The sequence below is a fragment of the Perca flavescens genome, chromosome 20, assembly GCF_004354835.1.
Source record: "Perca flavescens isolate YP-PL-M2 chromosome 20, PFLA_1.0, whole genome shotgun sequence".
In the NCBI taxonomy this organism is placed as follows: Eukaryota; Metazoa; Chordata; class Actinopteri; order Perciformes; family Percidae; genus Perca; species Perca flavescens.
This window is the reverse complement of record NC_041350.1, coordinates 11491553-11515622: the sequence shown is the minus strand read 5'-3', so window position 1 is coordinate 11515622 and position 24070 is coordinate 11491553. Positions and strand designations below refer to the sequence as shown.

Below are 24070 nucleotides of genomic sequence, written 5' to 3'. Positions count from 1 at the left end.
ACACTCACCCACACACGCACACACACAATTATATGCTATTCCAGGACTTGCACTGGCTAATTCCATTGCTTACTATGAATACTATTTTAGCAATATGAGGCATTGCAGGGCCAAAGCAACCTTTTGAAGACTATTCACAAATGTCTTTGGGGAGGGGGGGTGGAAGTTAGGTGTGTGTGTGTGTGTGTGTGTGTGTGTGTGTGTGTGTGTGTGTGTGTGTGTGTGTGTGTGTGTGTGTGTGTGTGTGTGTGTGTGTTGTGGGAGGGGGGCAGCATCCCTTATTAGAAAACCATGTCACATTCTCTCCTGCGCCGACCGGACTCGCTGCGCTGCCAGTAATCCCCCCTCCAAGTCCCTCTATGCATGTTATTCAATTTGCTTATAAGTAGTTAGAGAAACTGTTTTCAGTTGCCACTAATAACTACTGACCTCCAGTGACACAGGCCAACAATAGGTTTGTCAGGCCTGAAACGCACAACCAAAGAAGCTGATTAGGAACTCAAGAGGTTTGAAGCAAGAATCAATGGCTGCTCTGTCCTGCCACGGTGCTTCCAGCATGGCACTGATGATTGTGGGACCTCTATTAGTTATGCCTCATTAAATCCCACAAACTCTTCTTTAAGAAAATTAGTTTAGGCAATTCTAAAAATCTATTACGGCCATGGAGTCCCTACTGAGGTGCCACTGTGTTTAGACTCCAAGACAGGAGAGGCTGGAGAAAGACCTGCTTTACTGTGTAGAGATGTGTGTGGGTGCCTTTGACATTAAACACATTACTCTTTTGTATCCTCTTTCCTTCCTTAAACATCACTACATTTTGAGCCCAAAATGAAACACCCCCACACATTTGGAACTGTAAATTCTTTGTCTAATTCTGCCTATCCTTCTTGTGTTATTGACAAAATATGAAATGCATCAGAAGACACTATGCAACGCAATACATCAGTGTCTCACACAATATGTTGGTCTCATGTAGATGTTTTGTCATTTTACACTTACACTACAGAGAACTGCAATTGGCCACAGCCTCTGTAGAGAAAGCATTTCAAGTACAAATTTCACTGACTATATAGCTATGTGTTGTGAAACTATGGTGACACACTATTAAGGAATTTAGTATATTGTTATTATTGCCAGGATTAAAATAAATAAATAAATGCTTTTATACAAAACATCTGCAAAATTTTGGTCAGCATGAAAATCTTTTCTAAAATATGTGTCATTCCATGGAGTTAAATCTGTCCTTAGATGTTTATTATCCAAAACAATTAAAGTAAAATGGGAGAATTAGTTAACACACACACTGAAATGGCTGACTGTAAGCATCAGTAACTCATTTCTTTCATGACATGAAGTCAAAGCTCAATATGTATCCATTTGTAAGCCATTCAAAATCCTCCTGTACTCCTCTGTTTGGCTGTTATATCTCCAGGGCCACACATGACATACTCCATCCTTGGAATGGGTTTGATTTGCCCATAATGACAATAGAAATATCCAGCAAGCATAAAAGACATTTAATCGTCACCTTTAAATATGTAGAGTTGATGATGATGAAAATGAGTAATAAATAGTTTTTTTTTTTGTATTCAGAAATAGGAAAAAAAGACACATTTGCAGGCCAAAAGAGTTCATCTCTGTCCTTCACTACACTCCTCTTTACTTTTGAATCAGCAAGCCGTTTTCTCCCAGCTCACCGTTGCCACAGCAATGGCCAGCTGCCAGTCTGCGGATTACTGGTTAATAGGGCCAGGGCTGAAGAGCAGTTCAATGAAGGTAGGCAATGGATAAGATCAGTGTGTGTTGGCTAGGGCAGAGTTATCTATGTCTGTGTGCCTGTAAGTGTGTGTTACTTTGTTTTATATCTTTTCATTGTTTTATTTCTTTTAAAGGAAACAATCTCACCATGTTGTCAATGTATTTAGATGCACACAGTCATGCATTTTAATTTGACATAAGTAGGCGTGGATGCTGCAAACACATAACACACAAACAAACACAAAAGAGAGTCAGAAATCGTACAAGTAAAAAAATGCTCTGGAAAATTCAAGGACGCTTTAAACATGTTTGTAAAAAAAAGCAAAACAAAGCTCTCAGAACTAGTTAATGGGGGGCAATGATCCAACAGCAAACAGCCAACACACACGCACGCACGCACACACACACATAAAAACACACAAATCGACATGAATGGCAAAAGACAACAGAAACAGCTACCACACAATAGCTACGTCTGTCGAATTAAGCCCAGAAGGACATAATCGTTTCTTCAAATATAACATTCTGTAATCTGCCCCCTCCAAAACATGCAGGCGTCTCAATATAACTGTCCCAGAGGGCCATGGGGGCCAAAGAGGACCACCCACTTTCTTTTCAATTATCATCTTGCAGCAACCTGTCTCCTCTCCAGCATTCAGCAGGAGACACTGACTGCTCTCCAGAGGGAATTACAATTGTGCCTCGAATAAACTTCCAGACTGTAGCTGACAATCTCAACTCTGTAGAGCCTGTGACCCCGAGGACAAACAGGATTACGCCCCAAATCCCATGTTCCTTTCCTCTCTCCTCTCTTCCTCTTGAGTTGCTGTGGTCAGGGGGTCTCAGGGTGGAGGCAGGGAAGGGAAATGTGGGGACACAGCTGAATACCCCTCGAAGTCTGCAAATACACAAATTACTTCAGGTACAAGTGACATCAATGTAATTTAATAGCCATTAACTCCAGTTTGTAAATGTTCTATGATAACAGAAATGTTAATGTCATATGCTACAAAAAGGAGTGTTTATTTTCTGGATTATTACTATGAAGTTTGGTTCATTTTTTGGGATTAAGGTTAATTAATTTTGATTAAGTTTAGGATAAGGGTTCCACTTAAAGCTATAGCAGTGGTTCAAACCTGGGATCGAGATCCCCCAAAGGCCCAAAGGGGTCACAAGATAAATCTGAGTAATGACATTATTACCGGGATAGGTGAGAAACAAAAATTTATTTTCAGTAAAAAAATTCTCAAATTATTTCCTTTTTCTTGTGAAAATAGTGGGCAGTTCCCCTTTAGGCCATGGAGAATAAAAAGTCGGGAAAATCCCTTGACTAGTCCCTCTCTAGTCGACTGACATGATAAACCTGTGACAAGGTGTCACACATTGACATTGTTTCATATTAAGGGGATACAAGTCAAAAAGGTTGGGAAACCACTGATCTAAACAGTCACAAAGTCCATAGTTTTTGCATTGTACAGACAAAAATGTGACATTTCTTTTCACACAAATAACTGGACATTTCTGAATGGATTGGGCTTCAAAATATCTTATTGTTTGATTACTAAGTAAGATATTGTTTTCAGCTCAATCATGTAATACTTAACACAAGTGTGGCATTTTTTACTAAAGGTTTGGTATATTTGGAATAGTATTACTCTTTTATATTTTAGTTTATGAATGATAACCTTTGGATTTTTGTGATTTTCAACTATCTGCATCTACATTGTATTTTTATTCTTCCAGCAGGCTAACATTAGTCTATTATTATCGTAAACTGTATCTTCTGTGTATTATCTGTCTGTTAAGACCTCATAAGTGCAAATAACAATCACAATGAGAATGTGTCTCAGGGACACCAATTAGGGCACAATCCACATGGGACAAAGGCTCTGTTTCAGATGGGAGTCATACTGGCCAGTGGATCTGGAGTGTTTATTTGCCCCGCTGTAGCCAGCTGGTCATACGAAGGCACAGAAAGGGTACATTGACTCCACCCTGCAGGGGGTAGTTGCACAGCAAAAGGGAAATGGGACTCTTTTTCAAATCTCCTCTCCACAATGCAGCACACCCAATCAAAGAGCCCCAGACCCTTTTGTGGGGTTGGTGAGTGGACAAGGGAGGGAGGGAGGGAGAAAGGGAGGGGGTGAGTTTGGGCGGTCAACCCCTCCTCCTGCCGCTGTCCTGTCTGTGCGACCAGCCACACTTCACAGCTAATTAGCGGTCAGATCCACTGGCCCCTAATCAGCAGGACATGTTAAAACTGCCCTAATCAGGCCTAATCCTGGCTTTGTGTCACACATACAGCTTTCCCCTGCCTACTTACTCCGTCTGCTGTATTGATTAAGGCATCATTTGGAGATTTGGTGTTCAATACACTGCAATCTGTGATTGGGCCATAGGTGTGCCCTGGATTACATTGTAAAATGTTGTCTAATGAAACTTTAAGGTAAAGCTTCTTTAGGTGGCATGGGTGGCTTTCTTCCACCCCCAGCAAATTATTCCATTGAAGAAATGTTATTGATACTCTCTTTCATCGTAAGTTAATTCAAATAAAAGAAATGTTTGGAAAAGAAGTTGAGATTGCAGGCTATTAATTAAATGACTGAATAATTACTACTCAGGTGAAGGACAACAACAATATTATGTGAAAAATGACTAGGTACCTTAAGTAGTAGAGCTGCTATCAAAGTATATACATTCTGTTATAAATATGGCTTTGGGCCATTGGGGTATCTCTGCTGTTTTCACGTCATTTGTGTGGAGGAAGTGTAGTGAGAAGCATATTTCCATGAATATAAATTATGTTGGTTTGTATGTATTCTATATTGTAAACAAATGAAAAACAGTTTCTTTACTTTTATGAAAAAATTTCCTTTTTCCTTTTCACTTGATGGGGATTCAGGCTCTGACAGATAGTATAGATCAAAACCTTAATAGCAATAGTCTTTAATAAATAAGAAATTTGTTATGAAAATTGTGTGCCGGAATTGTGTCCATCACCTCTCATACCTTTACTTTTTTTATTTATTTTTTAAGTGTGTTTATTTATATGGCACCTATTATACATAAAATGCAGCTCAGAGTCCTTTTGAGTATGGCATTAAAAACAAACACAATAGAGAAAAGAAATACAAAAAATAAGTAAAATAGAAATAGAATAAAAAAAAGAGATGAGAATGTACTACATTAACTAAGTCTTTGTTTAAAGTCTAATTTTCCTATGAACTTTTTGGCTAGCCCTGTGAAGTGGCCTTTACAATGTAAATACAACATAATAATAAAACTATAGGTTAACATAGGTTTTGCTGTTGTATAATGACATTCAAATGTTAGAATACTTAATTGATGCATTTACTGATTTACTGCACATGCATATTTACACCTCTTATGCAACAATTTCAGTATTTTAGTCATTAGTATAGTGTTAATTAAGATGTAATGCACATACACTCAAAGATGGGTGTGAATAATAAGAAGCTTCTCCTTATGCAGACTATTCCGTAATCATTTATGAGTAATGAGCCTGTCGCCAGAGCCGACAGGATGGAAATACAACCATAAAATGAAATAAACCGAAACATCTGTCAGAAAGTTTTAGTCCATTTTTATTTAATATGCTGCTTATACAGTCTATTATCCTCATCTTGATATCATATCTTGATATGATATAAAATAATAACATAAATTGTGGCTGTTCTATTTGCTTGATTCAGACGATTCAGAGACTACTTACAAACTTTAGGAGGAAAAATGAGGTCATCAACATTGACAGTATGGATGAATTTTAATCCAAGTGCTGAACTGTGGAGAATGGATTAGGTAATTACCATACTTTTCAGCGATATAAGGCCATAAATTAAAATCTCCAACAACTTCACAAGTGACAACTCATCTAATCAGGGGGACAATCACGGAGAGGCCTTGCTGTTTACTGATTGCTCTAATCAAAAATGGCTTATTCAAACACAGCTAATTGGTCAGTTTACTCACGGAACGGGGAGGCAAATGTAGAGGGGCTACTGTCGTGATTTGAAGGACCCAAATATCTCCCATTTGCATTGAGTGCCACCAGAATACACTTGACTCCCACAAGTTATCAGCAAACCAGACAATTATTCATCAGGCACAAATTGGCACATCAAAGTCAAATCAGAGAATTACCGTCAGGAAGACCCCAAAGCAAGGGCTGAGAGAGGAAAGGTGGCCTTTGATTGACCGCGTTGCCCTTCGCTCAGTCTACCAGCCCTATACTGTCAAGCTTGGTACTTTTCAGAAAGCTTCAAAGTGCTTCACAACATTTTGCGTCAAAAAGATGAACAGGAGAAGGATCAACACTGGTTAGGACAGCAATATGGTTCTTTCTTTTCTCTTTCCAGCTATCACAATGGATATGTATGTACATATAGTATGTTAGGGTCAAATATAAAACTGCTATTGCCAGCTTCAGAGATAGGATCTGACATGACATGGTTCAAGCTCCATTCATGTAGTGGAATATACTGTAAGTACACCTAATTTATCATTTTGACTGTGTTTTAATATTTGTTTGTTAGAATGTCCCAATAGGGAGAAAAAGTCTTTCAAGTCAAGACAGTATAAGTATAAAACAGATTTGTTGGTTTGTTGGCTTATAAACTGCAGGGCCAAAATGCATTTTTGAGGTTTTATTTGAAACCTAAATTCTTCTAGTTTATGTAAATGTGTTCGTTTGTTTTTGGTCCTCGTCTATAACAAGTCATATTTGAATAACAGTAACTAAGACATGCTTTATACCACACTATGCCCTACACCACACATGCATTCAATATCTTGTCAACAACACCTATATATTGTTTCAGACCTCTAGGCTTTACCTTATGGGAGCTAGGGAGCTTTCAGTATGTGGTGTCACTGGTGCCCCCAATCCTCTCCAAAACATCTCCAAGTGATCAAATTGTTCTAAAGGCTTTTAGTCAGGTCTGTGACATTGGGAAAAAAAGACACACTGAAGCATTTAAATGACTTATAAAACCTTTTAAAATGAATTTAAGAGTTGTTGATTATCTTTTTTTTTCATGTGACTGCTGGCTCTGGGAGGAGGGACTTAGCTCCATTGGAAAGGGAATTTGATTGGCTACAATTGTCAGGATTGACAATTTGATTGTGGATGTATTATAAGAACTGGATACAGCATTCGAAGCAGAGCCCTATTCATTCCTATGAGAGTTGCTCAGTGGCGGATGATGAAGCATTCATAGAGCTAAAAATTACCCAGATGATCGGTGCTACTTCCGCATTGTGCAGCCCATAGAACAGACACTGAATGATTTAATTGTGCAGCTCTTCTAGACTTTGAAATGTGAAACCGTCCGAACTTACATAACAGGGTCGCCGGCGACCCATGGTCGCAACATTGTTGGACTCACGATAGATGGATAGTTTGAAAATAGGCTAAATCTTTGCAGCAGAACCAGAGATATCATTTTTTTCATTTCACAAATTCTACTTCCTTGTCAAAACCTACATGGCTACCCACAATGCAACTCAACTGACGACAATTTGGTCGGAGATCCGGGTGTGTTATTCTAGGGTTAGCTAAGCCTTGTGCCGCTGGATGCAAGCAGAGATGAGGAGCAGGCTACATAGGCCTAGTACACTGGTACAGTTTCTAACTCCAAACCCCCAGATTTATTTATTTATTTTAAACTTGTAGTCTTCAGCCCCAACATCTGAGTGACTGGCAATTTATCAGACTTCACACATTTCCTTCTATACGGATTTGTCACATAGGCTATGGTAGTAGTAGCCTACTTCCCAAGACCAGTGAACATACTGTGAAAAAATCTGCGCATTTACCCTTTTAATATCTTTAAAAACAATACAATGAATTTTATTACAAAAATACTACTGAAACCTGCTTAAAAATACTAGAAGTCATAAATATGATGTTAATCTAAAGGTATTTGATCACATATGTGACTTAATTAAAAAAACACTAGGTATTGTTATACATATGGTTAAAAAGTTATTTCATGAAAGGGTTAAAAGTACAGTGTAATAAATAAGTTTAAAAGAAACAGATGTATAGTTATAAATATTTTGTTTTATTTTGAAGAGTTCATCTTTGTAAGAGTGATACTGGTCATCCATTGGTTAAGGTGGGTGGGATCACAGGTAAACAGGAAGTGAAAGGGTGAGAACTTTTATACTGTCTATGGGTGAGAAGGTGAGAAGGTGTGTTAAGTGTGATGGCTTGACTGACAAAGTCAGAAGGTTGTATAAAAAATGTAGTTGTTTTCTTATACTATCTACTCGACAGTATTCATCTTCATTCATTCATATTCATATGCAGTCTACATATTTTCTGTGAACAGCTAATTTCTACTCGAAGTTTATCGGACAGTTGTTCACATGTTGCTAGCTTAGCCTCTGAGTTGTGTCTGTTGTTAGCATCCATTAGCAAAGTAAATGGACTCTTAGCCACCGTAGCTAACCCAGCTAACACTATTGGCTCCAGTCCAGCGTTTTCAACGTGGAAACCTGAAGATTCATCAGATAAGTTAGTGCTAAGAACTGCAACGTTCACGGTTAGAGACATTGGAATATAAAGACCACACCAGCTTCGGACAGCTGCGTTATACCATTATTTACCAGAGACCGAGAGACGGGCAAAAAGCTTCGGACAACTGCTTATCATCCCGTTCTTCATCAGAGTTGTACATGTGCAGACTGGACTCTGAAGTTTTAACCAAGGTACCACGCTTTATTTTATTTCTCTTTTCTGAGTTAAGTGGAGGAAAAAACGGTGGACTTCTCTGCTCTCAAGCGTCGCATCAGGCCTGCAACGGTTTGTTATTTTAATATACCGGCTTGTGCTTGTGTCTGTGTGTGCTTGAAGTGTGGGCCCACTGAGTTTATTGTGAAGTTGAGCTTATGTTAACCTGATTTAAGGTGTATGTTTACAGTTCAAGAGAATAATTATTGAGGTTATACAGTAAAATGTGTTTCCATTTGTTATTAAAGTGAAAGAGAAAAACTAAGTTTAAAGTTTTAAAGGAGAGTATGTGTTAAATAAGTGACACATTTATCTCACTGCCATATGCTAATTCCTTAAAAGTCATCTCAGTGCATTTATTTAAGTGGGTTAAGTAAACTAAGCCTAATAGTTTCTACAGATGATTTAAGGTGGCTAAAGGAACTCAAGACATTTAGAAGTGTTAATAGGTAAAAGAAAAATAGTACAATATTACTTTAAGTATTTTTTTATTGCAAATTACCTTAACTGATTCATCAAACTCAGGCCCCTCCCTAGGGCTGGGTATCGTTCAAAATCTGGTGCCAATTTCAATACCTCAGTTTCAATGCTGGATACTTTTTTTTTTTTTTTTGATACCATAGGTTTTAAAATCCATTTCAACATCAACAAAAATACATTAAACACAAAGCTTTTATTTTCCACCTTAATTGTTAATCAAAACAGTTATCAAAATTAAAAAATTCTGGTAAAACTGCTCACTCAGAGTAACATTAATAAAAGTGCCTTGTTTTGCAAGCTCAGCCTGTCAGTCAGTCATCAGGGCAGAGAAACCACTGTTGTGCATGCTTGTCTAAGAGGAAGTGTGTGTGTGTGTGTGTGTCGGTCGGAGCTCCGCTCTGTGTCAATATGCTGAGAGGACAGATTGCTTGCACTTATGTGCTCAGATGCTTTTGGAACTGAAATTTGGCACCGAAAGATAAATAATTTAATTTTTTTGGTGCCATAAAAGTATCGACAATCGGTACCCAGCCTTAGCCCTCCCCTGACTAAACGGGGGATAGGTGGGCTACACTACAAAATTAGGTAACATAACAAGGGATGTGCAGGTTATTATTGCTCATGCTATGTTAAATATTGCACTAAGCAGCATTGCACTGAAGTGGCAAGCATGTGTAAGCATAGCAGCATATTGGATAAAGACATGAAAGCAGCAGTGACAAGGTGCAACTAGAGTACTTTGACCTGGTCCAGCGGTGTAGTACAAAATTCTGGACCCTGTACACAGGCATCCTCTATGGGCCCTCCCCGCATCCACTGCTATTCTAGTATCTTAGTCTATATCCACGATGTTCCACTTCCGGGATTGTTCAGGTGCCGCTGGAAATTCCGCATGATGTCTTTAATTTCGGCCAGATGTCCGTTACCTTCTCCTTTCTTTGTGTTGGCATTTTAAACTCTGGTGGATTTATGAGGACTATGGTTAACTTCTCCTCAGGTCTCTGCAGGTTAAATCCAGACAGCTAGCTAGACTATCTGTTTTCTCTCGTACGACTAAAACATCCTTTGAACGTACACGTTCAACCAAAACAAGTCCCTTCCCGAGGATATTTTGCAGAGGTGCCGTTGCTCCGTGCGGCTTGTGATTGGTTTAAAGAAATGCCAAAAAAACTAGACCACTTTTTTCCCGTATCCCAGAATACTGTGTGGACTCGTCAGACACTCCTTAGCAGCGCTGTGGAGGAAGGTCTGGCAGTGCAAGACTACTAGTATCTTTGTGGGCCCCCTTCTCACATGAGTTAACCCTTGTGTTGTCTTCCCGTCAACCTTTTTGAAGTTTGTTTTGGCCTTTTCCGTTTTTAAATTGTTACATTTTTCTTCTACACATTTTCAGTGCTTATTTCTACGTCTCATATTTTCTGATATAAAACAAAAATTGAAAACGGGTCAATTTGACCCAAAGTGTCAAAATGTAATGAACCCATATTTGTGCAACCTCTTCGGCTTCAAGTGCAAGAAAGGCAACAGCTTTATTATGCAGTGTAAGCTGTGTTTGTCCAGAGAGACCAAACTAGCAGCTTATAAAAACTCAACATTAAACCTGCACAAGCATGTAGCGTTACGTTCAAATTTGGAGAATCATGACACCGCTACTGGTATTGGTCCAATACCAGTAAAGATAAATAAAATGGTAAATCTGTAAAATAAGAAACCAAAGTAAATCAGTATGTGATTCCTTTCCTCTCATGACATAGTTTTCAACTAGCCTATATATTTGGAGCTGTAACAATTCCAAATTTTGCTGTACAATTTATTGCCTCAGAAATGATTGTGAGTAACAATATAATTATTTTAGTCAAATTGAAAATTATTTATTTATTACTTTTTCAAACAAATTAAAGTTTTGAATGAATCCCAGGATACATCTTTTGTTATATAGCCTATCACTGATATGTGAGCCAGATACGCAAGTACACAGCCTATGAAGTAAACCACGCCTCATTAATTATCATAAAACATAGTATTTTTTTGCTTAAACATAAAATTGACAATAGAACATTAATCCCCACCAATAAGCATTAATAGCATATTAACAAATAACAGAGTGTGTTCAATTTCTCTGGCTTGAGACAGCTACACAGCCCAGGATGTTTGGAGTTGCTATGACAACAAGTGACAGCTGCCACTAGCATAGCTTTAGTTCAACAGTGGACGGTGACACGGGAATCAATTGTCGCTCCCATCCCGAGCCCACGAAAATACTCCCGTCATATCCCGATCACGTGTCTACATAATTGCGGTTAGACAATTATTTAATAATTGTTACAGGCCTATAACTATAACAGCATAATACAGTTGTAGAAATTCTGTTATGGCTTTTGGTTTTGGTGTGCCACCCCAAGACTTTCAGTGGCCCCATCTGGCCAGCCCCATGAAAAATGTCTGGGTGTGCCACTGTTAAGTGGATGAGGTGTATGTAAGCAGCAAATGCAGCACATCTGTAGGTGGACTGCATGTGTTCCTGCTGCTGCGGGATCTCAAATCCACACAGAAGCCCCCAAAAAATGGTATTTGAAGACTGATATTAATAAGATTTAGGGCTGCAGCTATCAATTATTTTAGTAATCGAGTATTCTACAGATTATTCCATTGATGAATTGAGTAATCACATAAAAAATACTTTTGTTTTATTGAAGAGCAATAATATGAAAGAGTGGTTTAATTTTTGGAAAAAGCTACATTTTAAATTACCTAAATTGCATACAATATCTCTCAAAAAACTAAACCTATTTAGTGCAGTTAATTGCCATATTACATTGTTTTTAAAGAAAACATTTTCTGAAATGCAATAACAACCTCAAACTAAGACAGTTTCAGAACTACAAGTTTCAACCTGAGACTGATCTGTATATAGGCCTAAAAGTATATATGTTATACTTGTGCTAGTAGATCGTTGATCAGCTGTTTCTCCGTGAAGAGAGAGAGAGAGAGAACTGATTCCAAACTTTGGACAGTTTCTGTTGTTTTCTCCAGCCTGTCTCTTCTCTTAGCCCCTCACTATTTACACTCGTTCTTCATTTTGTAATCTGCGCCATCAGTCTTCATGGCATGTTTCGACAGCAGCGTCAGCCTGGTGTGCGACAGTAATAATCATCCGTGCAAAAACACCGTGAGCGGTACATTTGTAACATTGATTAAACAAAGATTTTTTAATAATCCAATTATTTGCCTTACTCAAGGACTCGTTTCAGCCCTAATAAGATTATTGTTTTAGGTGTCAGGATTCCATTCAATTATGACCCTGATACAATTACTAGATGGAGATTACTCTTGTAAGACTTTATAGCATGTGAAACATCTGTGAAAGATAATTCAGCTATAGATTTTAAAATGGAAATTTCTGTCAATGTGTATTTTCAATTTAATTACCAATAGATAATAGGGCTGCAACTAATGATTATTGTTTTTATTTTTTTTCCTGATTAGTCAACGATTATTTTTGTCACTCCCTCGATCTCTGCTTCATTTGGGCGGGGCTCCTGTACCGGGCTCCAGTGCATGTTTTACCTCACCTGCTCTAGTCTGTACACCTGTGAAAGTCACTTCAGTTCAGTGTTTCCCACACATAGACTATTGTGTGGCGGTCCGCCTCACTATCAACACCGGCCGCCGCCGCACATTGTGTTTCATTATTAAAATTTTTTTTTTTTAAACGGTATTTAAAACACGTTCCGCTGCATTTCCTTTCCCAGCTCTCCTCCGTCTCTCTGTCACTTGTGTCTCGCTCACATACACACACAGACAGCTCCTACCACTGTGCGGTGTTGGGTTTTTTTAAGCCCCGAAACGTCACCTTCTAGGCACCGCGGCAATGGTTAGGTTTAAGGTTACGGTGAGGGTTAGTGCCTGTAAGGCGACGTTGGAGGCTTAAAACACCATCGATCCCACTGCACACAGCTGGGCGAAATTCACAAGTTCACGAAAGGTTGGTATCTATCTCATGAACACCTTTACACAATCCCACATTCACAATCACCGACCCGACTCTTAGCAAACAAGCGATTGCGCCTGCTTTAGAAAGTTAACTAGTCGCAAGTTTGCGGTAAAATGCAGTTGGGTTGTCGAGGTCAAAACACTATATGTAGCAGCTGTGAATCAAATAAACGTATTATAAATAATGTTATGTCATTTTTTTATTCTTCACCCAATGTTTGCTGCTTCAATCCAGATGAGTATTGAAAAGTATTTTCCGCGACTGAAAAAGGCACGTGTTGAGGATGAGTCTGAAACGGAGCTCAATAGTCCGACCAGTGTAATTAGTTATGTTATTAATTTGCTTTACAGTATTTACAGGCTTCAAGATAGATAGATAGATAGATAGATTCGTTAGGCATTGAAGTAGGAGATTAGGACAGCATCCAACTGCGTGCATGTGTGCGTGTCTCTCTCTCTCTTTCAACAAAGTATTGTTGTTGTTGTTGTTGTTGTTGTTGTTGTTGTTATTATTATTATAAAATTATTGCCTCAGCACCATAGAGGGTCTCGCTCACTCGTTTTTTTTTGTTTACACTGAAATAGCAATATCTAAGTAATTAGACTTAAGGGGGGTATCTAACTATCTAACAGCCAGTGTGGGAAATATTGAGTGATGCAGGAGCCAGAGACAGATGAGCTCATGACACCCACTCAAGCACTTTTCATTTTTATGGGGTAAAATGTATATATTTAGCAGCCTATAGGATTTTAGTTTTTACCAAAGAAGCGGTCTCCTCTCTTTGTGTCTGTGACGTAACCTCTCTCGCCCAAGTGAGGGAGTGGTACCGCAGTGTGTGGCAAATGTCGATTTTGTGACGAGACCGAATGCTACAGCGCTGCGGAGGTCTAAACACAGCTCCACCGACCGGAAGTGCAGGCAAGCAGGGTTAAGACCGTAAACAAAAAGAGAGGAGGGCTAACGTTAGGCTAAGGCTACTTCCTTATCGGCTATCACTTCGCGGCATTTTCCTCGCCAGTGTACGGTCTTTAGCAAACAAAATGGATGATCCTCGGCTGCAGATCACCACTCGTAAATGTATTATGGACTGCAACATCATGATTTTTACGGAAACATGCTAACAACAGTGCTGTGCAACAGCATCTGCGAATGAAGTGTGACGCTACGAAAGCGAGACAAATGAGTGTAGATGGCGTTACCTACCCACGCAGTAACTAATCACTCACGGACCCTCTCGCACACATTGGCCAACTCTGGCAGACTCGCTTTCTCCTCCCTTTCAACATAAAATGAAAAAGTCATAACATTAGCAGGTCGCACAAGTGCAAGTAGATAAAACAATTACTCGCACCATCTCACAAAATGGTCGCCTTGCCCCTTAAGAACATCTGGAACGACATGTCGACAATTAAATTATGCGGCGACACATTATAACGACATCGTCGATTATGTCGACTAATTGTTGCAGCCCTCTAATAGATAACAATGTTTCTGGCTGTCCTTCCTTTCCACAGAATAGGAAACACTCAGTCTGAGGAACAATTGATGTCCCTGACATTTTTATTTAATATTAGTTTACTCTTCTTCTTTGACAGTAATTTGTCAAAAACCTTCCACATTAAAATTATTTCTCCCCAAATCCTATACAGACAAAAGCAAAACAAGGAAATTAATTCATTAGTTTGATATTTTAAAACACACTTAATTACATCCTTTAAAAAAAGCAACAGGTCAGAAATTAGTAATAACTTTATTAATATTATGTTAAATACATTTAATCAGGGTGTGATTTGTAAAAAAAAAAAAAAAAAAAAAAAAAAAAAAAAAAGGCAGAAGGGGGGATGTTTTTTGATCATGCAAAACAAAACATGCAAAAATGAATTCCCCCTTTCAATACTAAGGATAGTGCCACTCAGCCAGCTATTGGCGGCTAAACAACTGCTGCTGGTAGCCGGCGTACAACCAGCAACTGGCGCTCCGATTTTATCATTCTGTGGCATTATAGACTGTTCACGTTACAGCTCTTTACTTAGTTTAAAATAGTTCTATTTTAGGTATATGGTATATTGTTGAAGTAGCATTAATCACCATGGAAGGGGGGTACATCCAACAGAGGCAGGGATATGTAGACCAGAAAGGGGGGTAATCCTACGCATCCTCAATCGCACCCTGCATTTAATAATAAATCTTGACTTTGAAAAGTGAATAACTTATTTGGAATGAAATCTGTCCCTTAGTTTTCCCTTAAATCAACATTTGCAGCATTGCTCATAGGACACCCCTGACCAGGTTAACAAGGTGGCTTTTGCGGAATACAAAGTCCAAATCTATGTATTGAACAAAGTGATGAGGAAAATTAAACATTAAGTTATCCTTTAAAATGTAGAATTAATTCAGAGATGTAATCATTCATAATGTTCATAGTCCACAGTCTGAGGACTCACACGCTGGGTCAAATAGAGCAGCAGTAATAAGGGACAGCAGCTTTATTCAGTCTGGTCCTATGGTTAGGTCAAAGTACTTAAACAGTCTGCTTAAAGCATCAAACACAAAATCAATAACATGCTTTTCCATTTTTGCTGTTATTTAATCACAAGGTGAGCATTTTTCCTGATATGTTTCAATATTTGGATGGATTGCCATGAAATTTCGTGACGACATGAATCTTAATGACTTTGGTGAATCACTGACCTTTCATTTAGCGCCACCAGCTGTTTAAAGCTTTAACTTGATGATCACTGAATGAGCTTTTCCCTTAGCTTTTCATCCAGCGCCATTGTCAAAATGTGTACTAATATAATTTTTTGGTTTAGAAACAAATAACTGCAAAACTAATGACATTCCCATCATCCTCAGCGGTGTTTTGTTTTTAGTTGCTAACAACTGCATGCTAACATGCTAAACTAAAGTGGGGAACATGTTAAACAATATAACTGAACACTGAACAATTAATAATACTTTGCCTCACAGAGCAGCTAGCATGGTGTAGTCTTTTTTTTCCATCCATGTTTCTAGTTTCATCAATAGATGATTTGTTTTTGTTGGGCATTATCTCCCCATACAGTACTGAGCAAATATATCAAAGTGGGGGCTAATGAATAGGGTACTGCTTGGCCTTCCTTTGCAGAGTATGGAGCTTTTGAAAAGAGACCTAATTGAATGGTATACATATCAATGTTTGCATACAAGAGCTACACTTATTTCCCTGTGCGTGACTGACAGACAACATTTTTCTTGAGTCTGCATTAAAAGGGTGGTACAATAGATGTTTGAAAATCAATCCCTTAAGCACGATATCTAAGCATCAGTTGAATAGATTTTTGTACCTCATATTACCAATCCAGTTTGAATACTCTATCTATCTATCTATCTATCTATCTGTTTCACATTTTCATTCATATATCTCTACTAACATACACTTGTTGAAACTGATACATATACATATAATCCCACTTATATATGTTTTATTATATAATATTCTATAGTATTTGTTGCTGCAGCAATTGGTATTCAATTCAAATTCAAATTTTTTTCGCAAAGTTTTGATTGTACATATCCAAACTCTACCAGTAAAATCAACTTTTACCCTACACTTAGAGCTATGGTGATTGCCAATACGTACACACCTGTAACATAGACAATGATGGATGGATGGATGGATGGATGGATGGATGGATTTTATTAATCCCAAATTGGGAAATTACTCTGTTGCAAGTAGTATTACCAAGGACATACACACATACTCACTCGCACACAAACCAAAAATACAAGAAATATACTAGAAATAATAAATAAGATGTAAAAAATAAGATGGCAAAGATAAAAAATGCCAGAACTACTAAATATACTTACATGAATGAACAAGAATGTACATGTGTATATACAAGTGTAGAATAAAATTTACAACCTACATACATAGTTTATGTCACAAAATAAAATGTGTATATTAGTTATTAAATATGAAGTGACCAGTGTGCAAGTAGCATAATAGTGCAATATTGTATGTAATGATTGAATGTAATGATGACAATGTAATGATTACTAGTAAATCAGTTGAATAATGTCATACCCTGTGGCGGGGCACATGGTTGCTGTCACGGTAGCGCTGTGCTACCTATTTTATATCTCAAAGACTGAGTGAAGAGGTTGCCGGTTTGTTTTGTTAGTGTGTCAATATGCTTTGTTTCAAATCATCTGTTAAACTAGCCATTCATCAAATTCCCCACAGTAATCCCGTAGCGTTCTTGTGCACATATTTACAGCTAATACTGCAGTGATTTATAGGCTATAGCTATATCCATCAATACATAATTCTCTATTGTTTAAAACCATACCGTTTATGTCACAATCATCCCCATTTATAATAATCACACAACACTTATGTCTTTGTTAACTAATGTCTGTTTATTGAGTTTAAAAGCTAATAGAGGGTGACATGATCTTTGTCTTACCAGCATGTGCTCTCTTTGTTATAAGGGAAGTTTGCCGCAATCTTTGGGTTTAAATGGGTCTATGACTTCCGGGGTAACAGGAGGGTAATCGGCATTTTAAGTATTACATTTTGCAGCCATCAAGATATCTTGTGGCTTGGTCTAATTTGAATGTGAATCATATAAATAATATGCTGTAAAGGTCTAGCTTTTTAGATATATTAATGTTGGCTGTATAGCCATCCCTGTATTGTGTTGTGTTGGTATGTTCCAATTTGAGGGGCGGGGCTTCAGCTAGCAGTAGTATTTTTTTCGAGAGAGAGCGCTTGAGGGAAACCTGAGGGAGTAGGACGTAATTCTGCTGGAGGTCCTCAGTGTGGTGACTTGATTTAAGGTCCAATTTGTGAACAGTTGTTTATTTATATTATCTGATTGTTTTGACTCGCAAGTCAATTTTATTTTATTTTCTTGAAAGTACATTTTTGTTGCTTTCCTTAATTTTGTTAATTTTTATATTATCATTCTTGCCTGTGGGCCTTAATTGGGACAATAATAATAAAAGCCCATCATTTCAACATCATCTTTGACTCATTGAGTGTTTACATCTGCTCAAGACTACTCTTCGACATCTACCCTCAACATACTCCTATCACATAGCGAAAGTCAGATTTCTTCTCCGACGCTGTCACTTACCAAAGGAAATAGGCTAACCTCAGTCTGGGAACAGCTTGTGCGTATTGTATTGTGTAACAAATATTGATAGCACTCGTATTTTGATGCCCAGGGAACCAAATTCGTAGGGCTAATTGTCAAAATACCTCTTCTACCTCGAGCACTGCAAAACTTGAGGGCACTTGTTTGCCTCTTCTGCTCTGATGATTTAATAACTCCAAACAAGTTTGCAGCCTCAGGAGTGATGGCTCCTACTTCCTTTTATCACTGCGAGAGACGAGGGGATGTGTAAAGCTCTGAACGATACTACTGTGATCTAATAGTGTGTTTTCACCTACACTTACAATGTGTCACATGAAAACCCATGTTATACATGTGATGTTGTGCTTCAGCCTCACACCTGTTTAATAGAGTATATGTGCCTCGTGACAAAAGGCCATTCCTTGGTTATGTTGTTAGTGACCTTAAAGCAACTACCCAAAAAGCTTAGCAAAGCCACAGTTCACCTGTTTGCGTCACTACCTAATAACGGCTTTGCGAACCTCAGCAGTAAATAAACGGTGGCAGGCAGTCAGGGCTCTGTTGATTCAAGTTGAGCATTAGCATTTCTACTCCATGCTAATGGCTGACCCTGTATTCCCCCAGTGAGGACTAGTGAGTGTGCCGGCTCCCAGATAACAGCCTGTGTTAATGACAGGGGGTCCAACCATTCCCCCTGCTGTGTCTTGGGCTAATCTGCTTTGATCACCTTTGGTAGCAACTCTATTATCAACAGATTTCAGCCATCAACAAGGAATTACATTAATGCCCCTTCCTGTGACCCAGCTGCACCGAGCACAGACGTGCGTGTGCGTAAGTTTGTTAACATATGTATTCCCTTGGGAGAATGGAAGAGGTTGTGAGGGTGGAGATTTGTAAATGCAATAACAGTCACTATCCTGACATTATGCATTGTCTTGATTTCAGAGACTTGTACGCAGAGCAGAGGCAAGTCACTCACCCAGAGATCACCAAGTTCCCGCAAGGCTAGAAATATAAGCCACCGCAACAACTCCCTCAGATCATTTAGTATTATTTGTGCATTCGGGGAAAGATGCAGAGCAGGAAATCTGTGGATGTGTGGCAGGCGGGCACAGACACGTCTCTAGTGGCTTTGGGAGAGCGTACCATGAATAAATTTAGCGCTGTCCCCAGGAGATTGCCTTCAATCACGAAGCATAAGTTGTCAATGCTGCGCCCTGTGTGCATGGAGCACCAAATTACCTTCCACCAGATTGCTGAGCTGGGTGTAATAGGAATTGGGGAACGGACTGTTGAAGACGGACTGCTAATTAATCTGGCCAAAGTCAGAGTCCATGTCCTGGGCCCGCTGACAACTGGTCAAGTTGAGGCCAGGGACGCATACTGTCAAATGAGTTTGTGTTTCAAAGACTGGGTTGACGAAAAAGTAAGCCTTGTGAAAACAAGGTTTACTTTTTTGTTTTGTATTTATAAAAATCTTTTGGAAAATATAATTAAATGTGTACATTTGGTTTTAATTGTGATATCTCTACTAATACTAAATGCTAAATGGTATAAACAACAACAACATAGTGCATTATCTGTCCTCAATCAAATATTTATAACGTTTGTTATGCTGTGCAAAAATGTCTGAAGCTACAGTAATGTGGATCCATAATCATTAAAGCATTTTTTGTCGCGTAACAGCATCAAATGTTCCCAGTGAATCCTATGGTGTATGAACCATAACATTAAAGGCCATATCCAGTATTCAGCACAAGATGAAATATTAACATCATAATTTACATACAAATTTCCATGCATCTAAAAGCAAAAAAAACTCTTTACCAAGCCATTTTCCTATTTTGAATAATAGGTGGTTTTCTGAGATCCAACTGATTGACTATACAAAGACATGACTAGTGCATTAAAGCAATTGTTTATTGCCACTGAATCATGCTGTATGTATAATTTTGCTGTAAATGGTTATTAACTGATACAGAAACCATGGATTTGTATAATAGCTGGTAATCATTCTACCTCAGGATGTGTTTTCACCCTCATACACAGGGTTAAAGAATTAGAGTGTAGTCAATTACATTTAGCAGGTCACAGAAATTGATTTACTGCCTAAGGAATGGGTTTTTTTTGGGGGGGGGGGTTCTGCTGGGCTTCGGCTCTGTGGTGGCATTCTGCTCACATAATCAAGGATGAGCGTTGCCTGTCTACCCAATCTACTACTTGGTCCCACAGGGAAAGATGACTTGCAACAGGAAAACCTGTATGAATACTAATTTACCTACTTGGCTTTAACAGCTTTTGCAAGCCAATCTCATAGGAATTTGTAGAATATGATGCCTTTCCATCTTTTCATATTAATTACCGAACTGAAAATAGGGACAGCAAGAGATGGGGATGGAGGAAGAGAGTGTGAGGGAGGGAGAGAAAGAGAGAATCATGGGAATAGCTCTAAGCAGGGACTCTCTGCTCTCCATCCTAAATGCGGTTAATTATAATGTGATTTGAAGCATCTCGAGCAGGAATCTGGCAATCTAGGTTTGGAGCTCTGACCACAGCTCCAGTTTGGGTCTCTTCATTATGGCTCAGCATAGCTGGCCCTTCTAGTCCCCTCAGTCTAAGAATCACAGAAATGGACTAGAGGGTAGGGGTAAAACAGTTCACAATATTTATCCTGGACTTTTCACTGTGCAAAACATACATCTCATCTGTAGATAAACAGTATGCTTGTCTGTTTATACCAGTGTGTTTAAGTCACTACTCCCTACATACATACTCCAGGCATGTTTGGAGCAGATTATTCTGACTCTTGAACTCTTACTATAATTCACCGGGCAGGTGAGAACCATGCCTTTTACCTTCAGTCAATTCACCAATACCTGGGAATATTTCAGAAGCCAGTGATCTAATTTACTAATTATGTGTTTTGAATGATATTTGGTCCATTACATCTGTAATAGTATTCCATTTGAGGGAACATTGAACTGAATTTTGTAACAATGTGACAAGCCAACTGGCGAGCTCTGTTGGGGTCATGTTATGTCATGTTAAGGGATGGGTTTGATTTCCCAAATCCAACGGCTGTTGTCTTCATACTGTTTTTGATACTCAATTGTCATTGGAAGTGCCGGGGGGACACTATGATGAAAGCAATCCAGTAGCCTGCATTGGAATATGATACACCACATGCATGTATGTAGGGAGTAGTGACTTAAACACACTTGTATAAACAGACAAGCATACTGTATATCTACAGATGAGATGTGAAAAAGTCCAGGATAAATACTCAACATATATTATATATACATATACTATATAATATAGTCTTGTAATCAAAAGATCAAAGCCCTATGGACATGTAACAGCAAGCCATTAAGACCTGGTATCCAGACGGGTGCAACTCAGTGCTTTTATATATGTCCACTGAAATCCTCCATGAAGCATCACCATAATAAGGGTCTTAGGCGTCCATGCTGAACAGATTTTCACTTGGCCCTTTGTGTCGGAGGAGCTCACCTGGTCTTTGGAGTGGGGGCAGAGGGGAGAAAACCTTCCTGCCCCAACTATGGAGAGACAGCCTTCCTCTGTAACCCACTCTCATTCACAGACATCATTCATGTGCAAATCATCCTTGGACCTATTGTTCACCCACTGCGCTTTCAGATACTTGCTGAATCAAGTGATAAATGTAATGGCAGGGCTGGAGATATGTTCCATATGGTGAAAAGGTATAATAAGACATCATAATAATAATGAGCACTCAATACTAGCTAGAAGAATATTGCCAACTTAATTTTTTGTGTAATACTAATATTTCTTTTCTTTTTTTGATATTGTACACTTTCTCCAACATGTTTGCTTACAGGATCAAAAATGTACTATTTCTGTGCTTAGAGACAAAAGTGACACATTTAAATAGTTCCAAGTCCGTCATAATGGCTGTTTGGCTATATTACAGTAAATAATAGCAGTGTACAGAAGATAACTTACATAAACAAAATCAGTTACATCAGGGCCATATCTATGCAGCATTAAAATTATTTAAAGTTCCTATGGTGATTTAATTTGGCCATTATAACGACAGATGCCTATCCAGACTGCATTAGTATACTATGACTACTACATTACAAACCATAGAAAACAACTACAAATATAGGGTAAAAGCTCTTTGTAAATTAAACAAAATGTTGTTATATTTAACCAAATAAAATGGTCCATACTAGGGCTGAAGCTATTGATTATTTTAGTAATTCGAGTATTCTACTGATTATTCCATCAATTAATCGAGTAGTTGGATAAGAAATACTTTTGTTTTATTGAAGAGCAATAATATATCCTACAATAGTTGGGTTACATTTTTTGAAAAAGCAACATCTTTATTGCCTACATTGCTTACAATATCTAAAAAAAACTAAACAGATTAAGTGCATTTAAGTGCCATATTACATTGTTTTTAAAGAACACATTTTCTGAAATGCAATAACAACCTCAAACTAAGACATACATTAAACATACATAAACATTACCTTAACTTTCAGAACTACAAGTTTCAACCTGAGACTGATCTGTAGGCCTATATGTAAATATTAGTCATACTCAACCTATTGTCATTTATATATTTGATGACAATGCTACACATCTCTGTTACACTTATGCTAGTAGATCCAGCTGTTTCTCCGTGAAGAGAGTGAGAGAAAATGGTTTTTCCGAAGGCATAGTCAACAAGTTGGCTCTTTAGATCAAATTGTGGTCACCACTACATATTTTCTTGTCTTAGATTTTGGTAGTTGTTGTGTTTGGTGTAGTTTCATCGTCCATACGACTCTGTGATTTACTTTTGTCGGGTCCGCTTCGTAGAATGGAGGATTAAGTTAGACTCCATGTTTTCTGCTAAAGCATTGACGTTGTTCTATTATTGTGGTGAGCTAGTTTGATTTTGCAGTAGACACACTGTACAGAGTTTTCGTATTAATTACCTTTGAACTGATTCCAAACTTTGGACACTTTCTGTCGTTTTCTCCAGCCTGTCTCTTCTCTTAGCCCCTCACTATTTACGCTCTTTCTTCATTTTGTAATCTGCGCCGGCAGTCTTCATGGCATGTGTCGCCAGCAGCGTCAGCCCGGTGTGCGACAGTAACCGTGCGTTGATGGACATCAGAAAAACGTTTTTCCGAGTGAAAACGTCACCATTCGCGTCACTTCCTGTGGGAATCAGAGGTGGGAAACTCGGGCTCGATTTTGCTAAACGAGTTTCCCAGTTGGTGACGCGTTGTTGACAACTGATGTTTGATGTAGGCGGCTTTGGTTCACTGAACATATTTCAATGACAATAAACTGTTTATTGTGGACAAATGCCTCTGCCAAGAAACATGCACAGACATAATGTTTAAAATGATTCATAAATAGGCCCATGTATTAAAAATCAACACATTACTTATGTCTTTTCCCGTTCGTTGTCCTGCAGATAACACAAACAAACACCTGGCGATGTGCTGTTTGGATGCACGCATAAGAAAACAGCAGAAAATATTTTGTTATTGTGGCCTCCATGTTTTCACACACCTGACGCTCTAGGCTCCGCCGTACCGTTGGTGGCGGTCATACAACAAGTTGTTATGCCAAACACCAATATAACAGAAGAAGAAGAACACGCATCCCGACCATGTGAACGCTGCCAGTCGGAAAAACAACGTAATCACGGGGGCGGTCCCTGTTAGTCCCATAGACAGTTAGTCCAAGGTGGCATGAACGCACCATAATAATCATCCCTGCGGAAACACCGTGACCGATACAACGTTGGTAACATTGATTAAACAAAGCTTCGAGGCAAATCATTTTGCATCGAGGTCTTTTAGTAATCAAATTATTCGAGTTACTCGAGGAATCGTTTCAGCCCTAGTCCATACATAATCAATCAGCTTTAAAAAAATAAAAAAAATAAACCAGAAGATAGAGGGAATATAA

At 38.5% G+C, this 24070-nt stretch overlaps 1 long non-coding RNA gene across 2 annotated transcripts; it reads right to left on the bottom strand.

Moving 5' to 3' along the window:
- Window positions 1-1912: 1912 nt before the first annotated feature.
- LOC114547359 (uncharacterized) lies at window positions 1913-23123 on the bottom strand. 2 transcript variants are annotated; one of them, XR_003691144.1, is made up of 2 exons: window positions 23083-23123; window positions 1913-2656 (listed from the first exon to the last, which is right to left on the bottom strand). It is a non-coding gene; the product is annotated as an uncharacterized LOC114547359 (long non-coding RNA). The 2 variants fall into 2 exon arrangements; XR_003691145.1 differs by lacking the exon at window positions 23083-23123 and adding an exon at window positions 14190-14253.
- Between the last annotated feature and the right edge of the window lie 947 nt (window positions 23124-24070).